Here is a 13574-nt window from a genome sequence, read left to right as displayed (position 1 = left end):
CTATTTATTGGTGATAATCAATATGCTATTTGGATCTGCTGTCCTCTGTAGGTCAAGTTTTTTTTTTTTCTGTGACTTCATTTGATGCAGTCCCAGCCACGGTCCACCGTCCATCGGGGAGTTTCCAGCTGGGTTCGTGTGAGGATTCCAGAGATCCAGAGAGATTGTTTCCAGAGTCCATAGATTCCCAGTGTGAGCCGGGTGGCGAGCCACATCGAAACTACTGACATTGAACTGAGAGTGGTGAAGGATTCCTTCATTCCCCTTCCTCACGGACTGTGTGGTAGGACAAAATACACATACACTGATACACTGAAACACTTGACACGGATCTGAAGAAAAAGGGCCCCAACGCCAACTTTGGGACAGACGGTTTTATTTTGCCGGCTTTATTATTTTAGTTTATTTTTCATTCAATGTCTGTGACTGTTGTTATTAATAACCAATAACACAATGAAAATACAAGTGGCCACAAACACACACAAAAAAAAATTCAAACCATTGTTGCTTGTGTCTCTTGGTTACTCAACAACAAAGGCTCTTACAAGCTTTTAGTCTTCTATTACTGGTCCATCTATTAACATTGACTATTACTTACCTGTGCTCTGTTATTATATCGTAACAAGGGTTACAAGGCTATGACAAAATGGTGACAATCGGTGCAAAGCCATACTGAGCTTCAAAATCACTCTCCGCAATAGGTAACATCTAGGAACATCTAGGATCTATTGGCCATAGCGCTGAATAAAAACAGCGTTTTAACCCAACAATAGAAAGAGAAAAAGGCACCAAACACACACAAATGAACACACACAGGTTTAGATGCTTTAGATGCCACCACACACATCAAATAACAAGACAACCTCACCGTCCCTCTGTCTTACCATATCAGTCGCAGCCTCTCCTGGAATTGCCGGACTCTCTCCTTTTGTCTCAGTCTGTAATTGGAGTGGCCTTTGGAGACCACCAGCAGCCGTCTGCAAGGATAAACCTTTTACTTTTAATTAAAGACAAATCAGGTTGCCCAATTCTCTTGGCGCTTTATCTTCCTAGTCTTTCCCTTGATCAATGTCTCGTTCTTTCTGTTTTTGTTCAACCAACCTGCTCCCAGAGCTAATTAAGCTCACACTTTAGCGTGGAGTAGAGGTGGGTTGTGTTGGATTTGCATTCACTATCCCCTCACTATTGATAGGGCCGGGACAATGGAAAAGTTTTACAGCTCAACTTATCTCAAGCTGTTTAATCCTGGCGAGCGTGGTCGCTGATTGTTCTCCACTTGGCTTCCTGCTTTCATTTTTTGGTGATGCACTCACTCCTCGCGTGGATCAGTACGTTCTGGTCGGAGGCTGAGATTAAACCTCGAGTTCACTCGCGAATCCTGGACGTTCAACTTCACCTGTCTTACAGTCAGCTAGTTTGGCATATTACTCCTCCTCCTTCCAGACAGCTGAGATGAGAATACAATTATAATTTTCTTAACACTTCCTCTCAGGTGTGGAATAAATTTACAACAGTAATTCACTATTGCCTGATGTTCTCCCATTATTCCCTTTTTTGTTTTCAGTTAAAGAAACAATTCCCCAGAAATAATCTTCAATTTAGCTGGCATGTAAAAATAATAAACCACTCCAAATGACACACGGGGGGGGGGCATGTGGCATAAATGATGGATTGTGGGTTGATGGAATGACGTGTGAATCGCCAATCTGGCTTGAAAACCTTTTAGCCTTCACACGAACTTGTCGCATCTTTGCTGAAAAGAACTGGATCCTCATCCGGCACATGTCCAAAAATGTCCTTTCACTGGTCGTACGGCACCTCCAGTGGAAAATAACAGCTCTCTCCCTCAGGTGGCATTCCTTTTCTGAAAAATAAAAATCACAGGAGGAAGCAGACCTCTCAACTCCTCATGCTGCAGAAGAGCATGAGCGACTGTGGCTGTAAGATGACCTGTAGAATAACACATGCCACTTGTAACATGACACCATTTATTGCTGACAACCTCTCCTGACACGGCAGCCCCTCCTGATTATTTCAGCATGACACGAGCTGCAGTTAAAAAGCACCCCTTGAGCCCTCAGCCGGTCGTTTGGGCCGGCGACACGCTCTCACCTCTCTGGGGACGCGTAACTTTCCCTGGAGGGATGTCACCCACTGATATGAGTGGGCTCCTGCAGTATGTGCGAGCGCGGGCAGGCTTATGTAATCCGCAAAACACCGCCGGCCCCTTTAGCATAAGCACGCCACATGATGCAAGTGTGTGCGAACCCGCAGTTATCGGACTGAGCCGGGGCTATTTGTGACATTTATTTGGTTTAACAACGCACGGACTGCGCTTTGATTAAAGGTGTCCTGTGGAGGCTCGTAAATAGCGCGGTTTTGTTTACATCCAACTATGCGCTCCAAAATACATCATATGTATACCCTCAAGGCCTAAAAAACACATTGAATGTATTTACCACCGCACAAAACATCTGCTAACCCATTATTAATCTTTTGTCCTCATCAGTGAATCTTTGTGTCAGTTTTTATGGCTGCAGTGAGATATTTTATGGTCGACGTTATGTCACTTTAATTGTATGTTGTTCATGGGAATCCTTTTGGTGGTGGAGGCTAAAATACAGACCCATGCTAACATTACAAAAAAACAAACAAAAAAAAACATGAAACCTAATTTAAAGCTGCGCTAACTGGTGTTTCTCACCACTGCGGCGCAGGAGAAGGAGTTGGGAGGACAATGTTCTTTAACACAAAGCAAACCTGTTAGCAATTATTCGCACACGTAAAGCAGTCATGGAGCAACATTAGCATCCATTTAAAGTCACGTTTCTGTTAAACAGAAGAATAAATGTTTACCCATTCACATGCACACCGACAGTATGTTTCACATTATTCCACTGGTACGAGCAGCGCACCAAGCAGTAACATGTCCACAGAGGGAAAAATAAATACAATAAAAACTTAATAGAATACTTGTTTCTGTAATAGTTTTCACTTTTCATATCACCTGCGAAGTGATCATTTTCTAGCTTAAATCCAGTGTAAAAGACTAGGCTCCTGGTTAAAATGGCTTTTCAGCAGAAATAAACTTGTTTACAGCCTGGTACAAGAAACCGTTTTGCCCTTATAGCCAGTTTCTTCATTCATGACAATTGTATTGGGAGTACAAGTTTAATTTAGATCAAAGCGTAAAGTTAGGCATAAACAAGGGCACGCCCACTTTGAGTGACAGATGGGTGTCCTCACTGGTTTTTTGCTGTCTGATTAGGAATCGCCCACCTGCCGCAGCTCCGCTTACCCTTCAACTCTTATTTAATTTTATAACAAACTGCTCTTCATAAATTCTATGCAGCTATAGTATATACTAACTTTCACCTAAAGCTTACACAAGTCCTCAACATTAAGAACCTCCTCCCTTTCTCTTCCTTCCACATCAGCAAAATGAATCACTGTCTAACAAAGAGACTGGAGAATTTTTGAGCTAAGCCAGACAGATCCTCCAAACCTCATTTAACTTCGGATCACGATGTGTTTCCATAATGAATGAGATTTGTCTCCATCCCCCGTTTGTAGGATATGTCAGAATCACTACAATCTAAAATGTTAATTTACACTCTCAGTAAACAAGTTTGTTGACTTCTGCAACAGTTAAATGCATCTGATTCAACCATCTCACCATAGTACCCTAACTGCTGTATCTTTTTCGGAGTTTGGTGTCGGTTCAAAATTTTTTCTCAGATCTGGTTTCTTTCAGAGTCGATGTTATCTTTACACTTAGCAACAACTGGGGACATTCTGCTGAAGTATCACCTATCAGCTCTCACCGCGCAGCCTCAAATATCAGCCTCGTGTGTTGCTGCAGCGGTCTGGCCAGACCACCACTATGCTCGCAAACCTGATTAAACCGCAGAAGGTTATTCAAAACCTTCCTTTTTTTCCACAGTCAGCACAGAAACTTGAGCTAAAGGCCAGATAATCGCAGCGGCCTGTTTTGATCATCACGATTTACTGCCCCTAAAACACACTGTAATAATCAAGCGGCCCCTGAACAAAGAGTTTTAACAGAGCATTCAGCAGCAAGGACCCTGGTGTGGTAAAACAGAACAACTTTATAATTGGGGAACGTTAATTTTGTCTAAGAGATCAGTTCTTTGTGTTTTTTTCAGCTAATTTGAACCCACTCACTTTTTGTTTCTTAGTACTCCATGTATTACCTCAATTGTTTGACTAACGTTCACTTTTCCTCTCATTTGTCTCCGTTCCGTGGTGATTTGAGGACCATTCAAAGAGCACTGAAAAATAATCCAAAGTGACTACTCAGTCATTCCTTTCATGTGGCAACTTAAAGTGAGAATAAACTGAAACTACCTGCGTAACATCACTGATCTCAGGAGGATGGGAACCTCAAGCCTGGATAAGATTTTCTGAGTGGAAAGGGTGTCAGGTTGCAGCCTCTGTCAGTTAACAGCACAGGTAAGCACCTTGATAAGAGGCTGTGAGAGAAAGCAGCACGCTGACAGGTCACCTTAGATACACAATTACTGGCTGCGACATTAAAACCACCTGACTAATGTTGTGTAGGTTCATTTGTGCTGTGGAAACAGCTCTGACCCCTGGACCCCACAAGACCTGTGAGACTGTCTTGTGGAGTCAAGCAGCAGATTCTGATGGTCCTGGAAGTTGTGAGGTGGGGCCTCCACGGATCTGATAGATCCCACAGATGTTTTGTCGGACAGAGACTGGGGGAATTTTGGAGGCCAAGTCAACACCTTGAACTTTTTGTCAAGTTTAAAATATGCCTGAACCATTGTGAAGGAGTCATTATGCTGCTAAAAGGGGCCACTGCCTCTGAGAGGACACCATGAGGGCATGAACATGGTCTTCATCAATGTTTGGGTAGATGGTGTACACAGATCAGGCATAACATTATGACCACTGACACAAGTAAATAACACTGACCATCTTCTGACAATTCAATGATTCAGTGCTCTGTTGGGAAACTTTTGGACATGGCATTCATGTGGATGTTCTTAAGACACCTAGATCAGACACTTCTTGATGGCAGCAGACATCCTCAGCAGGATGCAGCCTTACACAGACACACACACAGACAAATGGTTTAGGAACTACTCAAAAAACAAAGACAGGATAAAACAATGCACACACCCACCCATCCACTTGAGGTAGAAGAAAATGTAATTCATCAGACCAGGTCTCCTTCTTCCACTGCTCCATGGATCAGTTCCGACTCTCACAGGACGACTGTAGATGGTTTTGGAAGGGGTCATCAGGAAGACTCGTCTCCACTGTACTTCTGACACCTTTCTATCAGAGTCAGCAGTTTGTGCTATAGCAGCTCTTCCGTGGGATCGGACTACACCAACATCTCTCCCCATGTGCAGTACATTGCTGAGTCTCATGGTACCTGTGACCCCGTTACTGGTTCACTGGTTGTCTCTCCTTGGAGCTACGTACTAACCTCTACATCCATTGAATAATGCATGTGACCTGCTGTTTTGGAGTCTCAGTTATGTAGCCAGGGCAATTAGGCCTTTTTTATGAGTTGTTCAGATCTCATACTTGCTCATTTTTTCCTACTTCCAACACATCAGCTTCAACAACTGGCTGTTCACGTGCTGCCTAATATATCCCACCCCTTAAAACCAGTTTAGGTGCTGTTCATCATCAGTATTGATGTTTTAATGTTGGGGGTGATTGGTGTATATTAAAATCTTAATAATTCCAATTTAATAATGATGATAATTTTAATAATTCAAAATTTTGTACTAAATTAGTAGTGTACTGTATATTTATTCTATGCCCAACCAATAAGCTAATTTTAGGTGTAATCTACGGATCAACCAGATGAAACACGGAACGTGTGGTTTATAAAGTGAAGAATTTACTAATATAGTAAACTATATAGTATACTAATTAGTCGACCATCAGCTCATACAGTACACTGACAGGTATTTGTGTATATGTGACTGTATGAATCATTTATAGCAAGTTAGACAAATATCTGGCCATTCCATTTTGTATCTTAGTAAAGTGAATATTTTTGGGCTTTTGTTTCTGATATTTGATGAATTACAAAAATTAATTTTAGGAGTTGGGCCAAAAATGAACATAATTAATTATCCTACAACAAATCATACCATTTTTTGTTCAAATAATCCTTTTTTACTTTAAAATGACTAGTAATCTTGGAATTTGTATTCATAAAATAACTTTCGACTTCATCTACTTATGATTGATGCCTTGCAGACATTCCATGAATTTTGAGTGCAGGTTTGTGGAGCTTACAGAGGGATTTGTCACATACAGTATTAAGATAAGATTAGGATTCCAAGTCTACATTATGTACACGGACTCACTGCCAAACTGCCAAATATGTCCTGCACTGTGAGATGTCAACAGTCTTATTTTGATCAATTCTGGCGGAATATCAATTTAGATATAATCTATTTTAAATAGTGCGAATCCATGCCTGCGTTACCCTCAAAGGCAGAGGTGTTGCAGTGTGATTAACGCACCCCATGCTGTTAGGAAGGTGTTGATTGAACCGAAGCCCTTAAAGGTCTCTGATTAAACTCACTATTTGATGCAGGAGCCTGATGCTCGTGTCGTGCAGGGAAAATAAAGCTCTAAGAATTACAGAAGGGCTTTTTAATCAATAAATGATCCTGCACCCACACTGATTTTCCTCCCTGACTGACAGCCGCTGATAAAGTCAGTTTGCTCACAGGACGCGCGTTCAACTTTCAAAGGATTCCCAATGACCACTAGGCAACATTTTCTGATAATAATTTTAAAAAAGCACGGCAAATACAACTTCTCAGGCTTCTATTTTGTGCTGCGACAGTAGCAGACAGTGGTTGTCAGTTACTTTCTTTCCGTCGTAAGCCTATTACTCTTCTTTTCTTGACAGTCCATTGGCAGTGTCAACTTAATTTGCTATTCTCACCTCGGCTAACGCGCGAGACCTCTGGAAAATGGCTAACACTGCGCATTTATTAGTGATGCTAATTCCCATGACAATTTTTGAGTCACCTTCATTTCCTTTCAACTTAAGTAATCACTCGTATAGATATGTTTGCAGAGGCAGAGGAGAGGATTAAGTCTGTCAATTACATCACTGCACGGCTTTTAAAGCAATTTAAGTCGATAATAAGGGGCTGCAGCCTAAAAAATGTGCTCTGGCACTTGATGTAAACTTCATTTCAGGGCTTTTAATCGCTATTAGCATGTATTTTCTTCAGTGCAGAGCTCCCTGACTAAACCCTCCCTCCCTATGCAGCCTGTTTATCTCGTTCCTGACAGCTTTGTGACTTTGGATCTCCATCCTTAATGTGTTACTCTGGGTCTTATTGTCAGTAGATAGTTGGGGATCCTCAGGTAATAAATGAGCTTCTGGAGGAATAGCAGACATTATAAATGAATTAAACTAAATTATGAGAGTGAAATGGAGTAATAATAATGAAGCAAACTTGAAAAGAATAGCTGATTAGCCATTACCTTTTCTTTTCAACCTTGTTAGAATTAAACATCTTCTCCAGTAATATTTCTCGCTCAATACTGCAACAGCTGATCTTCTAAAACTGGATTTTCCCTCCATCGAAGCAAACAGATCATCAGTGTGACAGAGTGGGACCGAAATCTTTCTAACAATCATTTGTGTGCCAGCGTCAGAAGTACACAGAACTAAATTCAGAATTTCATGCACCGTTTCACTTGATAGAGAGGAATGTCAGTTGTTCAGCTGCTCGCAAATGAACTTGCTAAATGGCAGGAAGGATGGGAGGGCGGCAAACATTGTTTCTGAAACGCTGAGTCCCCCTGCTGTGAACAGAGGGAGACTTTGAAAATCACGGCGCTTTAAGGAGGCAAACGTGTGGCTTGACGCAGAGGGAACATGTGAAGGTGCTGTTTTTCTTTGGGGAGACAGGCAGGCAGTGACTGAGACACTGAGAGAAAGAACAGGTGTGTCAGACTGTAAGGCTTTTTTTTTCATCTGAAGTGAGGAAAAACATCCTTTGATTTTGCTCCTGAAATCAATAAGTAATATACTGCGGCACATTGCCGAAACGGGAGAGGGCTGCAGGCTCCGCTTGGAACTCCTGTTTCTTCAGAACTGAATTCACACATTGTGAAATGTATTTAAAGAGTCGTGAGAGGTTCCTCTCTTAATGACTGGATTTGATTAACTAAGGCAGAAGTCAGCTTCAGTTATTGATGATGATAAAGAGCAGACATTCCACAACAGATAGGTATTAAAAAAACATTGTTAGCATTAGAAGAAAAAAAGGCTTTGTCGATATACTCGGGGGCTTTAGTTGTGAACAAGTTGCGAATAACAAGAAAATGTATAGTTATACTGCAGATCCAGTGCAGCTCAGTTTGTCTAGGAAACCAGAACATTTGAAATAACATGTCTGTTGTTGCCACTATGGAATTCATGGATTTCAAGTGTAGGTTCCAGGATGTTATACACCATGGGAACCCCAACATGCAGATTTTACTCTTCAGTTTTAGGTTTGATTTGAATCAAACATTTGGACCAGGTCCGCCCTTATTCTAACCTGGGCCACATCTATATCCCAATAAATCGATGAAGTGTAATAATGAAGATCGGTGTAAACATGATCATGGAAATGCACCAATCAGGAGTAACATTATGACCACCTTCTAATACCTGTGGATAATATCTTATGTCCACAAAACAGCTGTGACTCATCAGAGAATGGACATGAGTCTTCTGAGGGTGTCCTGTGGTGTCTGGAAACAGTTTGTTGTTAGTGGGTGCCTTTGGGTCCTATGGGTCCACAGATATTTGATCAGTTTGGGACTGAGTGAATTTAGAGGTCTGGTCAACACCTTGTGCTGTTCTTCATTTGTTTTAGTTGTTCCTAAAGTGTTTTTGTGTGTGTCTGTGTCAGGCTGCATCCTGATTTCTGCTGCCATCGAGGAGTGTCATTGCTATGGGGTGGAGGTGTCTGATCTGGTCTAGGTGGGTGCTACATGTCTAAGTAACGTCCACATGAATGAATGCCAGGTCCAAAAGTTTCCCAGCAGAACACAAGATGATCAGTGTTATTTACTTCTCCTGTCAGTGGTTTTAATTTTGTGGCTGATCGGTATGTAATAACAGTAGACTATTCCCTGGTTGTCATTAAATAAATAGCTGCCTGCACACTACATTCAAGTATTGTGGTGATGAATACTATGAACAGTAAATGGGCAGATATGAAGAAAATGATGTACATGATAGAATACATGCTCTGTGGTAAAAAAAAAAATCTACTCACAAGAGCTCTACAGTTTGTTTGACCTTTTCACATATGTATATTTGTCATCTTGGAATCCTTGCAATGTGATGAACGCATTATTGCTTTCTCAAATATGTCTTGCGTGTAACTGCACACATTTTCCCTCCAAAGCCCCTGCCAAGTCTCCTCTGTGTTGTCATTTATCCAGGCAAAACATACTGCACAACTATCACTTTACACACACACAGAGCAGGACGTCATTCTCACTTTGCATGCTTTATTAGTGCCTGAATTGGAATCGCGTACAGTATTTATACGAACCATTTACATGTGATTTTACGAGATGAATGAATGCGAGACAGTGGGTGGTGAAAAACTTGTCATGGCAAAGGTCAGTGCACAGTCTTGGCTATGAGTGAATACTACTAATTAACATGCAGGTTTTATAAAAACAATGCTCAGAAATCCATGCAGTGGAAGTCGTTTGGAACTAGAGGCTTCAGGGATGCACGGTGAAACATCTCTAAGTCCAATTACCCTTGTTTCAGCTTGTTTTATTTGGATAAACCACAACATTCACACACAAACTTCTGTCAAATGTGTTGTCAAGGCTTTAGGCTAAAGTTATACAGTCTGTCTTAACTCTTATAAAGTATTCAAGCTTTCATTCAAGCTCAACAACGCAGTTGAGTTCTATGGTAAACACCTGAGACTTAAACCCCTTTATTACCTCCTTTTCTTTAATGCAGGTTAAGGATACCATACGGAGACTGGAGTATTATTCATCTTTTTTAAGCGTTTTAAAAGAGGGACCTGCTGGGAGCCTAAAAAAAAATGTTTGACTGCTTTTTGTGTTTTTTTTTTTTTTTTTTTTTTTGTTTTTTTGTGCGGCAGGCTTGTTCAGACACAAAAGACACTCAGATACAAAGCATAGAACAATGCCACGAGGAGATTGTTAAAAAAGCTCAGTTTCAGTGCTCTCAGTGATTTCCAAGCATCTTTTGTCCTTGTATTCTTTTTTTTTTTTTAAAGCACTGGCAGAGATCCAAAATGCCCCCCTTTGGTGTTACTTTATTTTTAAAGGAATGATGCTTTATATGTAATGTCAAAGCAAAAGAAGTTTCATCCCAAAGTGTGAAAGTTAAAGCTACACAATTCCTACTTAACTACTAAAGAGCGAGTCGCAAGAATCTAAGAGAAACCATTGAATTACATTAACAACTGCAGCAATTAGTGGTTTGTCTTGTATTTAGGTGTCTTGTGTGTGTGTGGGTGTGTGTACTTAGTGCAGATAAACACAGCACTGAGATACAGTGGGATGAGGTGCAGCCGCTGCATCGCCAGGGAGTCAAGCTGAGCTCTGAGGTCAAGAGAGCACTTAGCACTGCCCTCTGGTGGAGGTTCAAATGAGCTCTGATGACCACCCATCAGGCCCCTCTTCGCCTGCACACACTCCACAGCATAATTACAATCACTGTAATGAACATTGTTGCACTGGGGGCACAGGATTTTCCTATAAAACAGTCACAGCTGGATGACTCCCCGGGATCACATCCATGGGAAAATCCTCACGTTCGGTGCTTCCGATTCACAGAGCAGATACTTTTCGTATTTATGGAGCAACGTGATAGGGCCCACGGAATGAATCACCCGTGGAAATAAACAGCGCAGTGAATAAACAGTCATTTCCGGTGAGCTGCGATGGTCAGAAATGCAGGGTCAGGCTCTGGGTCCCTGGGAACAAGTTAGCGCAGGATGCTTGAAAAATGAACCCATGCATGTGAATGTAATTTCATTAGTTAGCTGTGGTCAAAGGTTGTCATCATTAAATCAGAACTGAATGACTCAAAGGACATGATCTTGTCTCACACGGATTGTAAAACTGTTGCGTAGAAAACAGCATCCAGCTGGGGGAAATTAAATATTTTTATCTGATGTTAATTTCTCACCATTTGCAGCCGATTCCATCCTTAAAATCCATTTCTTTTATTAATACAAATGTCAACGCATCTCATCATTTCACTGACATTTAACACTGGATTACATTTCCTCTGCTGCGATCAATCTGCTAAAGATTCTCCATTGCTCAAAGAGCTGCCTTTCTTATTTCGTGAGCTGGGCAAAACCATGTGGCAGTCCATTCACTTTTCAACACTACAAGTGATGGAGGAGGTTCTGGTAAGTACCATGGCCAGATTATGCACGGGGCCGCATGAATGCCTTCTAAATCACTGCTTTAAAACGAACAAGATGGCCTCCTGCGGCCTCCCGTCGGACCCTGATGACTTGAGTGATATCGACAGTTTGAAAAGCTGTTTGGTTCATGAAAAAAAGAAAGAGAAAAAATGCATTGGCGCAATACAGACACGCTCTGTGGAGATGTGTATATGTGTGTAGGCTTCAAATCAACACCCACTCCAGTGTCCCGCCAGCCCTGTAACTCAGCTCTATGAATACACCGATGCTGAGCCTATTTTTTATGTGTTTGGGAGTTATGGTGTTTTTTCCCAGCAGACCTTGGCTGTCGTCTCTCTCCCTCTCCCTCTCTCAATCGCTGCATCTCCATCTCTTTTCTTTCCCTGGCCCTCTCTCTCTCTCTCTCCCTCTCACCTCTCCCTGTCTCTTCCTCTCGTTCTCCTCAGTGCACCGGTGCCATTGTAAAACACTGGCCTGAGTCCCAAGCCCTCAGGAGGCTCAGGGGCTCAGGGTTGACTGATCGCTGGATTTCACCACAGGCTCCCAGAACGGGGATTGTTCAAGAAGCTTTTCCTTCCCACTGACACCCCTGTGGATTAAGGATTCCTGGCTTCTGTTGCAATAATAAGGCCTCACACGCTGCCAAAAGAAAATACCGCAGTAAAGCTCTGCACTGCTTCAACTGTAGATGCTTTACCTTGACACATATTGCCCCTTACCCTTTTTCCCCCCATTTTTCCATGAATGGTGTCTTCTCTTGTATCTCAAACTGAGAGTGAATTTGAATGTGAAATCTAAGCTGTATGTTTATTATTACATAAACAAAATATCTGTTCCATGACTGTGCAATATAGACATGTAATGCATGATATCTTCACAAGTACGTACGTACGTTTCGAAAACAGTTTCCAATCAAACACAAAACAGTTAAAGTAAGCAGGTGCAGAAAGCAAAGGTTGTTGCAAAGATTCTCGCCCACATACCGACACCCGTGCACATTAACATATCTTGGTCCATATATTCAGCATACAATATGTAGATACCAGCAGCAGCAGCTAAGCTGCTCTTGAAAAGATGCATATGCTTGCTCTTCACTGGCACTTTATTACTCACTCAGCGCAGTCAGCTGAGTGCCACTAGGTCGAACCAGAAAGCAAGAGTGAGTCAAATGCAATAAAATGGAAACAAATCCTGGAGCCAGGAAAGACAGTAGGGCAAAGAGGGAGAGGCAGGGTGTCAGTACACAAGGGTAAGTCGGTAAGGAGAAGCATTTTATGCTTTATGAACATACAGTATATATGAGGAATAATAGTGTTTGCTGTATAGGACAGTTTGCTGGACAGGTTGCCAGCCTATCGCAGGGCAATCACATCATAGACAACAACCATTCGCATTCACACACACACACACACACCTAGGGTCAATTTAGAGTCACAAATCAGCCTAACGAGCATGTCTTTGGAGGTCCGAGGAAGATAACCAACGAGCCACTGTGCAACCCTCAATTGAGAAGTATTAAATTATAATTAATGCTGGTTTGAGAACATATGAGACATATACCACCCAAGAAAGACCTGACCAGGCACCCCCACCCTATAGCAATGACTCTTTGATGGAAGCAGACATCATCCCCAGCAGGATGCAGCCTGACACAACCACGCACACAAAAACAGTGTAGGAACAACTCAAAAACACGAACAGCACAAGGTGTTGACCTGGCCTCCAAATTCACTAGATTTTGTATCTGTGAGATGCATTGAAACAAGCCTGATCCACAGAGGCCTGATAAGTGACAACTATTTTGGAGGAGAAACCTACACAATGTTAATCAGGTGGTCATAATGTTATGCTGGATCACTGTGTAAATCTTTAAATAATTGCGTGGCTCTGAAATATATGCATTGTTAGATCCATTTTTGTAGTAAAAAAAAAAAGAATTGTTAATATTGTTAATACACTATTTTTATTAGCAAAAACAGGCATTGAACAGATGCTTTACTGAGGTATGATTGACAGTTTAGCTAAACTGTAGGTTCAGACAGACACTGTTTTGTTTGCAGTGACACTGACCACATCATTTAACATCTACAACAAGTGACATTTTCAGGT

At 41.7% G+C, this 13574-nt stretch overlaps 1 long non-coding RNA gene across 1 annotated transcript; it reads left to right on the top strand.

Annotated features, from left to right (window-relative positions):
* LOC125015221 lies at positions 1–4987 on the top strand. The gene is made up of 3 exons (XR_007113571.1): positions 1–283; positions 4277–4473; positions 4582–4987. It is a non-coding gene; the product is annotated as an uncharacterized LOC125015221 (long non-coding RNA).
* Positions 4988–13574: the final 8587 nt, after the last annotated feature.

The sequence above is a fragment of the Mugil cephalus genome, chromosome 10, assembly GCF_022458985.1.
Source record: "Mugil cephalus isolate CIBA_MC_2020 chromosome 10, CIBA_Mcephalus_1.1, whole genome shotgun sequence".
NCBI lineage: Eukaryota > Metazoa > Chordata > Actinopteri > Mugiliformes > Mugilidae > Mugil > Mugil cephalus.
Note: the sequence above shows the minus strand (reverse complement) of the source record. Positions and strands in the feature narration are given on the sequence as shown.